Below are 18,075 nucleotides of genomic sequence, written 5' to 3'. Positions count from 1 at the left end.
CAGAATGCAACCGGTATTAATGCTCTTTTCTGGCTGAACCAAAGCCCCTTTTTCTACTAGTGGGGCTTAGGCTGAACAAAATCCGGGCTTCTTTCCTTCTCTATTTTCTTCATAATTAAGAAAACTTTTGGATTGCTTGAGCGTCCAAAACTTTATTCAAAAGACTTTTAAATTTGTAGTAGCCTTATATGGATCATTAAAGATTCAAATAAAATATTTACGTATTACACATAGTTAATATTTTCTACTTTTATTATCTTTACCTAATAATAAAGAAATTGGATTTCTGGTCGTCCGTCATTGACAATTTTGCAAAAAAAGTTCCTACTGTTTTCTGGTCGTCCGTCATTGACAATTTTGCAAAAAAATTAACCCACGCTCCATGTTTAAGTCATACAGAAAAACGTTTCATTTTTGCAGGACAGCCCCGCGGTTACTAAAAATCAACGCGCAATACGTCACGCACAGGAAAACCGGCGTCTTCCTCTATGATTTGTTAGTAGTTGGTTCCGTTGGATAAAGCCATGTAAAGAAAGTAATGTGATTTGTTCCCTGTTAATTAGTTGCTTCGGTTGGATACAGGCTTGTAAAGAAAAAAGATTTGTACAGTGTCAAATTGTAAATTAGCCACAGGGGCAATTGTGTCTTTTCGCATGGAGAAAAAAGGGATACAAAATAAAAAATGATTACAGTAATTGAAAAGGGCAAATCATCAAAAGAAAAATGAAAAGTGGGGTAAATGATCTAATCCTATGTAAAATAGGGCAAATCATCTAATGCCCAAGTAAAGTGGGGCAAAAGATCCAATCTCCCCTTCCCCCAACTAACGCAAACGCGTAGCCGCCGTCGGCCTCCGTTGAGGAGGAAGGCGAGATGATATGGTGCGCTGCAGCCCACTGGAGAGGGAGATGCCGCTGCTAATCCTGCCAGGGCGCCTCCATGAACCGGATCCCCGCGCTCCCTCTCAGATGGTGTGGACCAGCGCGCCGTGCCAGCTACCCCACCGTCGGCCGGAGGACCACTGCTGGCCGGCTACTCCACCACATCCCCCACCTTCCTCCTGCACTCCACCACCGGATCCCTATGATGTAGCAGCAAAGAGTGCAGAGACGACGAGAGGCGGTCGAGGCCAGTGCGGGAGATGCTCCTGTTGACGCGCGCATGCAGGGCCGCGACGGCGGGCGTCGGTGAAGTTTCTGGCAAATGATGCGAGTGTGACATCGGCAGTTCTGAGATACATGGGGCGGCGCCATTGTTATGGTGGAGTTGCTGCTTCCTGTTCAAGAGATAACAGAGTGGGTGAGAAGAGAGAGGAGACCGGGAAAAAGAAGAAGCGTGGGGAGGAGCTGGCTCACTGCTCACCGGCAGGGTCCTGCTGCAGATCGCTGCCGGGGGGTGGCTCGACCCACTCGGGTTCGAGATTTTGGGAGACGGCGCCTAGAAGCTGCCTGCTTCATGGACGAGGATGAAAGGAGGAGCTCGGGTGCGGTGGGATCTAGGAGGAGGGGCTTCGCTGAGATGGGGAAAGGGAGGGGTCCGAGCTGTGGGGAATCGCCGTCGTGGGGTTGGCTCGACCCACCAGGGTTCGAGCTGCGGGAGAGGGCGTCTGGGACCTGCCTGCTTCGTGGATTCACGCACGGTGGGATCTGGGAGGAGAGGGAGGCTTCACTAAAGATGGGGAATTTTTGATCTAATGCAGCCTGCTGTAAGCAGTGGGCACACGCGTCCACTACTATGTCCCACGCACCGCTACCTCATCTCTCTTCTGGTGCAGTCGTTTGTTTCCATCGATCCATATCCACACATGACCCTATCTCTCCTCCATAGCACCTGTACACACCATGTGACACACAGGTTTTCTTTTGAACAGGTAAAGTGCCCCGGAAGCTGCATTAGATTATGACGGTGGTGATACAAGTCACATAGAGGGTCTTAAAAAAACACAGTACAACACTTACATTTTATTAGAAGGACTCTAACAGAAACGTGGGAAAAGAATTCAGGTCCTACACCACCAGTCTTGCACTGAAGCTCCAAAACACGGGCGACGCCAGTGTTGCGAGGAGCACCACCCTGTGGGCCTGCGATGCTGCAATTGTGTCTGAAAAAGCTATGACCGGGGATTTCCCAAGGCCAGCGGCGAGCAAGACGAGCCGACTGTTGTGATGGGATATTGCAGCAAAGGTGGTCAACGACGAGCTGGCTGAAGCGACGGGGGATGCAACATCGGTGACCGGCGGTGGTGGCTGATGGCGAGTTGGCTACAACAATGCCGGCTGCTGCGATGTGTTTTTAGGTCCATGGTGTGAGGCGTTTTTTTTCATCCGCGGTGGGTGATGCGATTTGTTCTTTTACGTGAGTGCCGACCCAGATTTGTATTCGAGAAAGTAAAAAAAAAGAGGCGCCTGCAGAGTCGAACCAGCTACCACTTGCTCAGGGGCGCGCATTAGCAAATGTGAGCTAGGCACTACTGCCGACATGCACGTAACAACAAATTCTACATGTTTCGTTCTTTTTTTTATCGTGGGGCAGCTATGATTTATTTTTTATTTATGTCTGCACCGCGCCGTGATATTTGTATTGCGAGCACGTGTGACGGTTCAACGCAACCAGGCGACAATCACGGCTGCATCCTTGGCCCGCGGATGCCTCCCCTGTTGCGCCACTTCTGCTGCCGCATATGCCGCCTCGCCCGCCCCGTCATTAAGTCGTCGCGTCATGTCGCCTGGCCTCGCATTCACACTGATGTGGCGCCTTCCAATCTCCTCCCGCCACAAACCCCGTCTATAAAAAGCCGGGCCTGGCCAACCGTCGAACGTCGCCCTCTCCTCCTCCTCAGTCCCTCGTCATCCCTTATCTTCTCCATGGTGAGCTCCGGATCCGATAGCAGCGGCAGTGATCTTGGCCGTCGACTCTCTCGTGATCGTAGGCAGAGTTGAGCCACTTCAGGTTGCTCGCTTCATCGTCGGCGTGGCTGCCGAAGGATTGGCACATCACCACCGACGGATACGCGACATTTGGGCCTGGCGCAACACCGGACCAGCTCCACTCGCACACAAAAATGAACGAATTTCGACACCGAGCACGTTGCAACACGCCCGGCCTCTATTTTATGGTTTTTTCACCGAGAAAACCATAAAAAATGCATAGAATGTCGAAAATGAATGAAACTTAGCATGCATGTTGGTCATTGTGTGGAAACAATTTGGGTACGTATGGTGAAGATGAGAAAAAACATGCTTCGAGACTTGTCCTACCGGCAGACCCCAATGGTCCCCGTTGAACATGGTGTATTTATTTTCATACACGAAATGGCACAAAATTTTGCCAGCATTTGGGGGCATGCCCATGGCAGCCCGCCACGCAAAAAATGAACGAATTCGAACACCGAACGCACGTTGCATCATGACCGCCCTATGTTTTAGGGATTTTTCACCAAGAAAACCATAGAAAATGCATAGAATGCTATAAATTAATGAAACTTGGCATGAATGCTGGCCATTGCGTGGAAAATAATTGGGCACGTTTGGTGGAGGCAAAAAAATATGCTTCGAGAATTGCCATACCGGCAGACCCGAACAGTCCCGATTGAACAAGGTATATTTGTTGTCATGCACGAAATGACACCAAATTTTGCCTGCATGTGGGCATGCCCTTGGCAGTCCCCCACGCAAAATTTGAACGAATTCTGACACCGACTGCATGTTGCGTCACGTTCGCCTGTGTTTTAGGGTTTTTTCACCGGGAAAACCGTAGAAAATGCATGAATTATCGGAAACCAACGAAACTTGGTATGCATGATTGCCATTATGTTTCGGCTGCGTGAAAAAAAGATTGGGTCTGTTTGGTGGAGGTGAAAAAACAGTGCTTCGAGACTTGCCATACGGGATACCTAAAAGGTCCAAGTTGTACATGGTGTGATTGATGCCATGCATAAAACGACATAAAATTTTGCCAGCGGGTGGGCATGCCTATGGTAGCCCCTCATAAAAAAATTGAACTAATTCGGACACCGAACGCATGTTGCGTCATGTCCGACCTATGTTTTAAGGTTTTTTCACTGGGAAACCCTGGAAAATGCATGAAATGACGGAAACCAACGAAGCTTGGCATGTGTGTTTTCCATGTGTGGAAAAATATTGGGTATGCTTGGTGGAGGTAAAAAAAGTGCTTCGGAACTTGCCCTACCCGGCAGACCTGAACCGTCTTGATTGAACATGATGTATTTGTTGTCATGTACAAAATGACACCAAATTTTGCCAGCATGTTGCATTTAATTTTTTTTCCTGAAGACGGACATGGCGACTCATGCGACGAGAACCTGTACGCCATGCGTACACATAACGCGGAATGAATCATCCATCCATCTTATGCATGCGGACTGAAACATGCTCACCTTCTACATTTAATATATTTTGTTTGTGTTAATTGTATGTGTTTAACGTCACGCGCGCCGACACATTTTGTTAATAGGAGGGCGAGAACGTGTTTTACAAAGAAATAAATAATAATAATACCGAAGAATAAAATGGCCAAACAAAACAAAAAACGACCGAGAAGATGAACAACAAGAATAATAAAAGGAGTAACTAGGCACAACAACTTAGCGGTCCTAGTTGGTTATAGCGTGTGGAATTAAACTAAGAGGTTGAAAGTTCAAATTCTGTCTCATGCACCTATTTTTTGAAGGTTAAAATAATGAATTTGCCCAAAACGGAGGGGATGTGTGCTGGTTTGTGTGACGGGTTGGTGTATGTATATGTACAGCTTGTATACGAAGCTGGCTATACATTATGATCAAATAACTATACTGCCCTTATACGGTTTGTGAAGGGGGGTCTACCGAAGCAAGGCTCATATCATATAAAGGAAACTATTTGCTCGTTGTATCAGGGATTGCCACTTTTATGCATAATGAATCCCATTGATATGGAGTCATAATACAAAGGATGTGACACTAAATAGATAAAAAAATGCTTCGGATACTTAAATTTAGGTATTATAGCTAGTCCTGATCCTTAGCACTCCATATGAAAAACCATCCTCGTCACTCATCAGTGTGAAGACAAACGGAGGGGATGTGTGCTGGTTTGTGTGACGGGTTGGTGTATGTATATGTACAGCTTGTATACGAAGCTGGCTATATATTATGATCAAATAACTATACTGCCCTTATACGGTTTGTGAAGGGGGGTCTACCGAAGCAAGGCTCATATCATATAAAGGAAACTATTTGCTCGTTGTATCAGGGATTGCCACTTTTATGCATAATTAATCCCATTGATATGGAGTCATAATACAAAGGATGTGACACTAAGTAGATAAAAAAATGCTTCGGATACTTAAATTTAGGTATTATAGTAGTCCTGATCCTTAGCACTCCATATGAAAAACCATCCTCGTCACTCATCAGTATGAAGACAAACTAACAAACACTTGCACACAACATGAAAAAGGCGATGGAACCTCTCTCCCCTCTCCTCCCGCTCCCCTCCAGCGCCCCAGCCCCCCACCACCGTCTCTGCCCCTCCCCCGTCTCCGCCGGCGGCCACCTTCCATGACCCACTTTGATGGAATGACTCCTCCTCCGCCAAGGCCTTGCGGGCCGCGCTCGGCGTCGGCGACGCCATGGGGGACGACTTCTAGGTGCAGGTATGGCGGTGTCTTTCCAAGCATATCAACCCGCGCCGCCATGAACCTCCATGCTTCCTCTCCGTGCATGTACACCATTCTTCGCTCGAACTCGACGAAGAACTTGTGGCCGTCCTCATGCAAGCCTGCCTGGGCGGCAACGCTCCTGCCTTCCAGGTGACCCGCCTTCACGATCAACTCTTCCGCATCTCTGTCTCTGACATGCACATCGTTCAAGCTCTCATCGCTGAGCCCATCCTCGTCGCCACAACTCACTCAATCCAGTTTCTCCCTTTTCCACCGCCACCCACCTCCACCCACCGACCATCCACCAAAAAAAACTCGTTGACATCGGGGACCGCTTCCGCCATGCCGACGCTTTCCTGCGCTCTCAGCTTGGGCTCTCCCCCTCGCCCGACGTAGACTTCGCGCACAATATCCTGGAGCTGTACTCATCCAAACTTTTCGCGACGCCAACTGCCTCGGTCTCGCCCACCACAATCATCTTCTTCGTCCATAAAACCGATTTCATGGTCGATGAAACTCTTGTGGCCTCTCTTCTCTCCTTCCTCTTTGGTGGAGCTGCGCGTTCTATCGCCGTCGAACGCCTCTCCAACGCTACGTTCGCTGTGCCGGTCGCTTCCCGCCACGTCGCCACGCTCATGGCGGCCTGCTCCCCAATCGTGGCGCCTCGCATGTTCGCCACCATCACTGTGGCGCCTCATTCCTCGCTGGCCATGCTAGCGGCGCGGCCATCTTCGCCGCTCCATGCTGCGCCGGTGCCGCCTCGCGTCCTCGTCGAAGACTCCCCACACTCCTCTCCGTGCATGTCCTCCATGCAGGTGGGACCCGCTCTCGCCAACGGTTGGCCGCCCGCTGGACCTGATGCGACTTCCGCAGCTCTCTCTCCTCAGCGATCGCAAAGGTACGACCGTTCCGGCCTGGCATTTCGTTCAATAAGTTGATTTTTTTCTAAGTACCACTGCCTCGTCACCACTCCCACCACATGTCTGACACACAAACCAACCACTCCTATATGGATTGTTTTCTGTTCTAAGTCAGTTTACGCTAATGAAATTCTGATTAATAATGCTCTAGACCACCAGTTTTCGTTCCAACGAGTTTTCCATGCAGTCACGCTCGCTCCGAATTTGTTTTTAGTGCATGTGTACTCGGTCAAGGTCATATCTGAGGTCCTCCGTTGCGCGCCCATCCTTTTTTCAAATTTTGAGCTTCAACTATTTGACTCGTTTGACCAAGCATCTCAAACAGTGCGATCGGTACCGCTGCCAGTCGTGTTTGAACCGGACTCAATCGAGCCATCCGCACCCGTCCTGCCCACCCACCGCACGTCCTTGCTTGGACCGCACCCGTCAACTAGACTAATACCACAAAATCTCTCTCCCCTGTCCTCTGAGATACACCACACTGTCCCATGCGTGGATCCGCCTGCTGTTGCCTCGGTTGACCGAAATGCAATCGATGGCCTGGGACACATGTCCCTCTCACCTGGTTCGGCCTCCCCCGTCGCGTCTCCCCGCATCCTTTCTCCAGAAAGAAAACAAGATGGTGGAGACGGCTACACCGTACCCTCCCTCGACCAGTCTAGGTTGTTAAACAATCCGGCCATGGACGACCCGCTCCCACGCCACCCTGCGCATATCCCTGACGTATCCGGCCCACCTACGTCGCCACGCCGCCCCCTGGTCGGCCGCTGGGCCTGCTCGATCCCCCAGGTGCCAATTCGCACTACACATCATACCCTACAACCACTGATTCATGGGTCCCACAAACGCCCCCCGCTCGTCCTCACCGCATGATAAAACCAACGCATGCATGCACACGCATGCGCCCATCATCACGTCTACTCCACCACCTGCCTCCCCTACCTCCGCCAGCCTACTCTTCGCCCAGTCCCCTCAGCTCCATCCCGAGATTGCCATTAACCAGTGCCACGCCCCTGCCTCTGCTGCCTGCCCGCTGCGCTCTTCGGTCTCCACGCCGCTGCAAGACCCGCGCAGCTACTGGGAGGTTTTGCTCAGCTCCCCGCCTCGGGCCTCTGCATCCCCTCTCCCCCATCCATCGGCCTCTCCAGCCTATAAAACCCCTCCTCCCCAGATGGCCAACCTCAAACACTTCCACCACCATTACAGCCGCAAGAAGAAGCCTAGGTGCTTTCGGTGCCTCGCTAGTGACCACACTATCGCCGACTGCCGTGACCCCGTCCAGTGCTCTCGCTGCTGGTGCTCCGGCCACCGGAGTTTCAGGTGCAAGGCCATCCGCTTCCTCCCGTTCTTCCCTCCTATGCCCCCTTCACCGCGTATTAACCCTGCCTTTGTGCGTCCGCCCTGCAGCTCTATGGCGCACACGACGGGCACCCACACCGCCTCCGGCTCGTCGGCCAGCTCCTTGCGCTCCGACGGCGCGCCAATCTGGTTCGGCTCCCACTGCGTGCTCACCAACGACCTACCTCCCTTCCATCTCCCGCTCATCTTCGGGCCGCGCACCTCCTCATCCTCTCCTCCGACGTCGTCCTTCGCTCCGTCCCCTCCCCCTTACCCAGCCACCACACCCACCGCAGCATCATGCTTCTCTCCTCCGGCACCACACTTCCCTCTCCTCGTCCCTCCAAGCTGCCTCGTCCGACAGGTTGACAACCTTGCCTACGTGCACCTTGCCACCCCCATGCACAACCCTTTTGGATTCATTCGTCAATCCATCGCTCACCACCGCAACAACCCCACGTTTAGCCTCACTTCCTCCGCACGTGGCGCCGGGGGTCTCTCCTTTGCCAACGCAGAGGAGCGCCTTGCGGTCACTGGCCATGGGCTGATCCATCACCAGGGCAATACCCTTTTCTTCGAAAGGCCTGAACACGCTAACAACAGATCCACCGCCATCTTCATTCACATGGCTGAGATCGAGGCGTTCGATTACCCCGACGAGCTCTGGCACCCGGAGGGGGCCGACTACTTCTTCTCTCACCTTGGAGACTTTGTCGCCGCCGACCAGCACTGCTTCCAGGGCGACCACTCCAGCATTCGCGCTCTCGTTATGGTTGCCCGAGACTTCGTCCTCCCCCCTGCCTCATGGTGCGCCTTCCTAACAACGATGTCGTCGTTGTCAAACTGGAGAGCCGCATGCTCTTCCGCCATGGCTCTGGAGCATCGCCCTTCAGCTCTGAGGACGGGGACGACGGCTCCCTTTCCTCCCTCACATCAAACCCTCGCCTCTCACCCTCCACCATTACTCAGATCAGGAACATTGCCACGGCCACGTCACCATTCGCATGCACTCCGGAGTCGCCCCCGGGCCCTCCTCCATCTCCCACTGCTGCCAGGCCGCTCGACGGCATCCCAATCCTCGCAGTCATGGCTGACGGCATGCCTGCCGCCATGCTTGTTCATGCCCCATGGACTCCTCCCGCTCGCTCTCCCTCTCCAGCCTAGCTACTTGCTCGTCCGCGCCATACGCAACCCCTGCTCGCCCTGCCTGCCCCCCTCTCCACTTCCTCTCACACCAACGCCGTCTCCTCCACCCTCCCCACCTGCCCTTCCGGCGCTCCTCCCACCTATGGTTCCCGCCGTCCAGCCATTGGACCTGCCTCCGGAGCCTACTCTTGAGTGCCTTGCCAGGCGCATTAGCAGGCGCGCCAAGATGGCGGCCGACTCCGGCATCAAGGCCAGGCGCAGCGCTAGGCTGGCTGAAATCGAGCCGCCCGTCTACTCTTCCATGACCTCCAAGGCCATGCGCTCCAAGGCAAAGAAGCTTGACCTATCTGCTGCTTCCAAAGACCTCTCCGACGCCCTGATCCACACTCGTCTCTGCGATGACTCTGGGATCATCGACGGCTCTGCCCACGGTCCCGCCTCGCCTGAGGACCTTGCTGCCGTTGCTGCTGCCTGCGGCGCCATGCCGGAGATGCTGGCGGACATCGCTTCGGGCTCCGGTGGCCTGGGATCGCCATGATATGCTCTCTTCTCAGCGGCCACTCTTGTGGCGGCCAACTCTGGCCATGTATCCGGTGTCTCGCACCGACCCGTAGTTGCTATGTTAGGTTTAATCTAGTTGTAATGGTGCTCACGCCTACTTCTGTCAGTTTGCCGGACTGTACCTTGACCCGAAATGGTTGCTTGTCAGGTCAATACCCCTATGTAAGGTGCCAGTTTAAGTTTCCATTATGAAAAACGCTACCTACTCTATCGTGTCCTGGAATGTTCGCGGGTTAGGAGATAATGATAAGTGTACCAATGTGTTCTCTGAAATCAACCTCTTGCGCCCATCTATAGCCCTTCTTCAAGAAGCCAAATTACAAAATCCAGATACGATCAAATTACGATCAATATTGCCACGCTTCCTTGACTCTAACAACCACCTCGACGCAATCAGAACTGCGGGTGGCATTCTTTCAGCTACTAACTCACGCTGCTTCTCGCTTCTCAATTGCCAACATAGGCGTTTCACATCTACATTAACGCTATCATGTCTTGCATCACCACACAACATCTTCATCACTAACGTTTACGCCCCCTCGCAAAGAGATCTAAAGCTAGTTTTCCTCGACGAACTCAAGCAGATCGAACCACCAACTCAATCCCCCTGGCTCCTAATCGGTGACTTTAACCTTACTCGATTCCCCAATGAACGCAACAACAACAATTTCTGACGATCGGAGGCAAACGCATTCAATGACACCATTGATCAACTTGCTCTCTTAGAGCTCCCACTCCTTGATAGAGAATTTACTTGGTCAAATAAAAGACTATCTCCCACGCTAATTCGCCTAGATAGAGTACTGATCAACCTATCTTGGGATGCTCTTTTCCCCAACTCACACCTCACTTCTCTCACTAGATTTTTCTCTGATCACGTTCCACTCCTAGTTACTGTATCCACATCCATCCCATCTTCCCGCCTTTTTCGATTTGAACGCTTCCGGACTTCGTTCCCAGCCTGTTCCAACATAGAGCGTGACTGCTGGCAGCCCAACCCACAACGCCATAATGGGCTTCCCGCAGATCCTGCTGCTTCTCTCGCTCAAAACCTTAAAGGTACAAGATCGGCCCTAAAATCTTGGGCCAAAACGCTGCGGCCCATCTACCAACGGGAAACAAATTGCAAACTAGCTATCCAGGCCCCTGACCTAAATGAGGAATTCGCTCCTCTCTTCCCAATCAAACAAAAACTGAGGCTCATGCTCTCCAACCTGCTACAATGTACCATCAAACAAAAAATTGCCTTCTATAAATAGAGGGGTAAGATTAGGGTCGCCATTGACGGCGACGAGAACACTCGATTCTTCCATGCCTCGGCTACACAGCGCTCTCGTTCAAACAAAATTCCCATGCTTATACACAACACTTCTGAAGTTTTTCTGCACGAACAAAAAGCTGATATCCTAAAAGACTTCTTCCAACAACTAATTGGGACCACAAACAATGCAACATGGAATTTCAGTTTACTCCAACAATACCCTCTCCCCTCCCCCAGCTCAGTGATCTTGCACAACCGTTCTCCCACGACGAAATCCACCAAGCTTTCCTCTCTATGAACACCAACGCTAGCCTTGGACCAGATGGCTTTGGTCCTATCTTCTTCAGAAAATATTGGAATGATATCAAACAATCCATCCTAACATTCTTCTCTGCCTTCCACGATCAAACCGTTTCTCTCGATCGCTTCAATCGAGCCTTCATGGTTCTCCTTCCAAAAACCCAGGCGCCAACATCCCCTGACGCGTTTAGACCCATCTCTCTCCAAAACTGCACGCCAAAAGCAGTTGCCAAAGTCCTCACAAATAGAGTTAAACCTCTCCTCCCACTGCTCATACATTATGATTAGACGGGCTTCCTACATGGACGTAACATTGCTGAAAATTTTATCTATGTTGCTGATATTCTCAGTGCGTGCCACACACGTAAAGCCCCGACCATGGTCTTCAAGCTCGACTTCAGGAAAGCCTTTGACTCCATATGCTAGTCCTCCCTCATACAAATCTTACAAGCCCGCGGTTTTCCCTCCATTTTCTGCTCTTGGGTACAAAATATCCTTCTCACTAGGAAAACAACTATTCTTTTAAATGGCGTTCCGGGGTCCTGGATTCAATGTAGATGTGGCCTCCGCCAAGGTGACCCCTTCTTCGCCGTACTTGTTCATCATCGTTGCTGACGTCCTTCAACGACTAATCGCCAAAGCGTTCCAAACCAACGTTATTTGCCACCTGTTACGGCCGAATGAACCACCCGTGACACTTCAATATGCTGATGACACCCTGATAATTGCTGCTGCTAGCGACGCCGCCACCATAATTCTCAAAAATTCCCTTCACGATTTCGCCCTTGCAATGGGGCTAGTCATCAACTTTCAAAAAACAGCTCTTCTCACCATAGCCACCGACGCTTCCATGCAAAACAACATTGCCGCATCTATTGGTTGCTCCTTATCTTCCTTTCCGCTAATTTATCTAGGTCTACCCCTCTCCCCCACTAAACTGCCTCTCACAGCCTTCAACCCGATCATAGATAGCTTTAGGAAATTCCTCTTCGGTTGGGTGGCCCGCCTGCTCTCTCGTGGGGCACGGCTCACCCTGCTAACTGCGGTCCTAGACTCCTTAACTGTTTATTTCATGTCCATCTTTCGCCTACCTAAGTCGATCTTAGCCAAACTTGACGCCATTCGGAGGGCTTTCTTCTGGTCTAATGAGGCAACCTGCACTGGAGCGAGCTGCCTAGTCGCGTGGAAAAACGTTTGTAAACCTAAAGATACCGGTGGTCTAGGCATTAAAAATCTGGAAGTTCAAAACCGCTGCTTGCTTATGAAATTCTCTTCCAAAATTCTGCAACACCCAAACATCCCTTGGACTCAATGGTATCACCGCCAATACCCTCTTGGCATTGCAACAAAACCTCAAAACCCTCCTTTCTCTGGAAAATTATCAACAATAACTTGCCACTGCGAATAGGGCACTCATTTGTGATCACCTACAATGGTCTCTCCACCTTCTTCTGGCTTGATAAATGGTTACTATAGTCACCTCTCCAAAAAGTTTTCCCAAACCTCTTCTCACACTCCATTGATGACAAGGTTTTAGTGGCTACTGTGTGGCAAACCAACTTATTGGCGAACCTGCGGAACCGTCTGTCTAATGCTGCTGCTCGTGAGTTGGATTGTGTGCTGTTGTTGTTGCAGGATTTCCAGTAGGCTGACCAACCCGACGAACGGTCCCTCACCCATGGACTACCGTTCTCTGCCAAGAACGCCTACTCCTCCATTGTGGCTGAAGATTACATCGACCCCCACCATGACCTAGTCTGGGCTTCCAAAGTCCCGATCAAGGTCAAGATCTTCGCATGGCTCCTCCTCCGAGTTCGACTCAACACGAAGGCAAATATGTTTCACAAACACATTGCCCAATCTGCTGCATGCCTGCGCTGTCAAGACCCACATGAAGATGCACTACACCTCATCTCCAACTGTTCATACGCTACACAGGTCTGGTCCTCCTTGGGACTGCCGACTCCGACCTCCCTTGCTGCTCTGCTACAACACCCAATGCTTCAGGGCCTCAACCCCAATATCTGGCCTTCGGTGGCGCTGACCATCTCTTGGAAACTTTGGGACTCGAGAAACACTCTAGTCTTCAGAAACGAGGATCACTCCCACAGAACCACGATACGAAACATTGTTGCTGATTTCTCTCTATGGGTTTTTCGGTTCAAAAAGGAAGCAGACAATACCTCCGCTAGGCAATGGCTTCACTTTCTCTCTTCAGCTGTACCCTAATGCTCTTGTTGTAACCGAACTGCGGCTATAATTCTCGACTCCTCTTTTGAGTGGTAATATATTCAGGTGGGGAAGCTCTCCCCCCCGGTGACCGTTCAAAAAAACTCATCAGTGTGAAGTATTTTTGCCATCTATAAAAGAATGAACAATTTAGTAAGAGTACAACTAACTGCCACTATATATTTGATGAGGGCCTTGTATTGAATTTTCATGCTTCTATATTTGTCATGAACTCAACAACCAATTGGATGGAGCACTTGCCTAGTAACCAATTGGATGAGGCCATTGCAAACGTATATGCCAATAGTTGTGATAAACAACATAATTCAAAATTCAGGGAAATGATCACGCGTGGAAGAAAAGAGATTAATACATATAAACCTCGGTGAGTATAACACACCACGGTGAAAATGCTTTATTTGGGAGAACCAAAATTCATGATACCACCAAAATAAACCTTATATGGAAGAAAAGAGATTAATACACAATGTTAGGGATATCGCTTATCGGGAACTTATCGGTCGACCTACGATAAGGGGTAAATCGGCCAGTTTATCGGCATATCGGCCGATTTATCGTCATATCGGTTGATTTATCGACCGATTTATCTTATCGTTCAGACCATGATAAGAGATAAATCGCCCGATTTATCGGAATATCGGAAGATATCTTGAACTGTGATACATATAACACGACCTGCTTCTCAACTTTCGCAACCACTTGGTAGGTGTCATGCCATTAGACATCTATAATATTTCTGAAAAAGCATGAGAAATTTAGACATATAGTATTAGCAATTAAACAATACTCCGAGACAAACGTAAAAAAATTGCACAACATAATTTAAGAAGAGCAAGAGATCTTATACAGAGGAAAGTACTGAGATTAAAATTATCCATGCAGTTCAAAATTGCAATCACATGCAATCAACTACCAAATAATCATGGAAGGTATTATTTTGACACGCTTTTAGTAAGCCACAGATTTTCATTAATTCGAAGCAAGGGCAGATAGCACATTAGCACAACAGAATAGAGTGCCCTGCAGAATATTGATGAAAAGAACACACTAATATCCATGCAAACTGATAAATATACATATGATATAATATTGTGGATTCCATTTTTTATTTACCAACATTTGTCAAGCATCACAATAAGCTAACTGTATCGCAACTACATGACACCTTGCTCTCAATTTTGTTTTGCGAAATGGCACCTTACTCTCTATGAACTGCATTGATAACCATCCATGAGGAAATAACACACCACTATTATGATATGTTACTGATCATTTTCTTACCAGAAAGTGTCGTGGCAGAGTGCATGGCCATCACCATGGATGTGGCAATAATTCTGACCAGGGCAATCTTGGATGCCTTTGCTGAACTTAATCAATCTTCTGCTTCATTCATTCCTCCCTCTTAATATGATTTTGACCAGGGCCATCCCCATTGCACTATTGGAAGATTGACATATAATAGACACAAAGAGATCGACCAATGGACTGCTCCTAGAAGTATAGATCCAAACTTCTCTAAAGATAACCCAATGGATAGATTATTATGAAATGCAGCAGAACAGATCATTCAATCTTAATATGCAAGTGCAATACATATAAAATAATAGTTACCTTCAGACTCGGTATTGTAAAAGGAATTCAGGAAATAGTCATGCATTATCAATTTACCTTGCAACGTTAATACCCATTATGCAATTTTGTTTGCATATTGCAATAAAATCCGATAAAAACTTCAGGTGGCGATAGTGATGTTGAGAAATAGATGACACATGGGTTAGAAAGTAAGTTTGGTGGAGGCGAGCAGATACTTGGTGCAAATAGACCCTCATCTTCATCTCCAACAGTACGCCACGCTGACCGGCTCGCCGCACTCCAGACCAGAGTGAAGGGAGGGGGATGAGGATTATACGACGGACGGCGGCAAGGTTGCTGGTGGCGCCATGCCGGCTCAATCGAGGTGCGGTGTCGCGGGCATCCGCCGGTGGGTTGAAGCCAATGCGGACGGCGGATGGTGTATGTGGATCACCGGTCTAAGCTGAAGCAGGCCACCCAGGATGCGTTGCGGGCGTGCGATGTTTTCGTCGAGCCGCGCCGCGGTGGAGGAGTATTGAACCTGATCTTGGTCTGATTATGAGGTCACGCGTGGTGAATCTCAATTTCGGTGGTTGCTTCGTGAGATGGGATGGGAATATGAGGTGTGGGGAGGTAAAAGAAGATGCATTGGGAGGCTCCTTAAAAGCCTCATGTGTTATAGAAGTCGAATAGGAAACGATGGCTCGGGGACAACTCGGGTTTCAGTTAACCCAAGAGCCGTTCGTTTCGCTGTATTAGTGTGTACGTTTCAAGAAATCTTAAAGATTTCGTTTATTCTAATATTTTGTCATACCTGAGGTGGTGGGATTGAGTAAGACTGCATGTGTGACGTGGCTGAATTTAATTGGATGCTGAGGTGTCTAGGCTGCATGTTGAGATAAATCAAGTAGTGGGGGTGAACTTCTTAAGTATATATGATATATGATTAGTGGGCCTTGGACCGACCATAGTTCAATGGGCCAAAATTCAATTGGGTTGATTGCTATATGGGCTGTCACTTTTGGACCTAGTTGAAATTTGATGGGCCAAATTTTTAATTGGGCTGATTCCTATATGGGCTGCCATGTTAGATCCTTGTCCAATGATGACATGGCAAACATGTTAACGTCGTTAGAAGCATATCAGTTAAGCACTTTTGGGGAAGATCCATGACGGTCATGAACCATCAAGGATGGTGTGATGTCAAATTATGACGCGATATACATGACGGATTTGTACTTCGTCATGGATGGGCACCCATGACAGATTTTCATTGATCCATGATAGATTAGATCCATCATGTATTAACAGATTTCTTGTAGTGAGTCAATAGGCTTGGGAGCTGGTGTTGGGGAACGTAGTAATTTCAAAAAATTTCCTACGCACACGCAAGATCATGGTGATGCATAGCAACGAGAGGGGAGAGTGTGATCTACGTACCCTTGTAGATCGACAGCGGAAGCGTTATGACAACGCGGTTGATGTAGTCGTACGTCTTCACGGCCCGACCGATCAAGCACCGAAACTACGGCACCTCTGAGTTTTAGCACACGTTCAGCTCGATGACGATCCCCGGACTCCGATCCAGCAAAGTGTTGGGGAAGAGTTCCGTCAGCACGACGGCGTGGTGACGATCTTGATGTACTACTGTCGCAGGGCTTCGCCTAAGCACCGCTACAATATTATCGAGGACTATGGTGGCAGGGGGCGCCGCACACGGCTAAGAATATGATCACGTGGATCAACTTGTGTGTCTATGGGGTGCCACTGCCTCCGTATATAAAGGTTCCAGAGAGGAGGAGGCCGGCCGGCCCCTATGGCGCGCCAGGGAGGAGTCCTCCTCCTAGTAGGAGTAGGACTCCTACTAGGAGTCCTACTCCTACTAAATCAACCGCGTTGATTGGTCAGAACTTATTTATTTACCAAAATAAAACGGTAAATAAAACACATAGTAGGAGATAAAAACTGTACCAAGAACGTAAATAAACTCAAGAACCAACTTAATAATTATCAAAAAAGGCCAACAAATAATAAAAAACTTATTAAGCTAGCGGTTCTACGATTAAGTTGGTATTTATTTACGGTACTCTAACTTAACAAATAATTACCGTAATATTTACGGGATTAGCAAATATTTACACTATAATTATTAAGTTGGTAATAATTATATTTACACTATAATTTACACTATAATTATTAACTTAATAATTTATTACGAATAGTAGAAATAAATAAAAAAGGTACAGTCTACCGTAATATTTATCATGGCCACAAATATTTATCCGTAGAAGAGTACATATCCGCCTACTAGGACAGGGATATCAGAACTTACAAAGAGAACTTTTATTACTTACTCTCGGAAGTTCTTAACTGCGCTAATTCACACTAGCCGTAGGTGAATTAGCGCAGTTAAGAACTTCCTAAGGGCTACCACCGGTGGCCACCTCAAATAATGGATCAATTGGAGCTTATTTGTTAAAGCCACCACCCTGGTATCACAGATCCAACTTGGTTCAACGAATATAAACAAGAATTTAAAGGGATAAATATTAATGGTCGCCGCATCGCTCGTGTAATTTGCTAATCCAAATTCAACATTTAAGTGCATTTCAGTAGCTTGAAAACGAAGTCATTGCTACTGGCTTCACTATTTTAGAGATTACTCTGGGCAGAATCCACCGACTTGAATAGCCAATTGGACCACTGCCTCCTTCAACAGGAGTAATAAAAATGCTTTCTACCGTCGCCTACTTACCTTAAAAAAACGACTAATGATCAACCGATCACAGAGGTCCTTTTCCAGCATCTACATGCTCAGAGTAATCCTATTACGTTCGTCGAAAACTTCTTGATGGCACCATCATCTCATTACCTTATTTTTTCCCTTCGACTTCGGCTATGACCAATGCCCCACCTAGCTGAATAGGCGTAACAAAGCTACCTGAAAAAGGCAAGGTGCACCTTAGATTGAAATCGACAAATTGCGTTTTGCCAGATGGATTCTTTAGAAAGATTCCCGGATAAAGTTCAGTATAATATTTAGTTATAATCTAAATAAAGGCGCATACG

This window comes from Triticum dicoccoides, chromosome 7A (genome assembly GCF_002162155.2).
Source record: "Triticum dicoccoides isolate Atlit2015 ecotype Zavitan chromosome 7A, WEW_v2.0, whole genome shotgun sequence".
NCBI classification, from domain to species: domain Eukaryota; kingdom Viridiplantae; phylum Streptophyta; class Magnoliopsida; order Poales; family Poaceae; genus Triticum; species Triticum dicoccoides.
The sequence above is the reverse complement of the archived record's forward strand: the minus strand, read 5'-3'. Positions refer to the sequence as shown.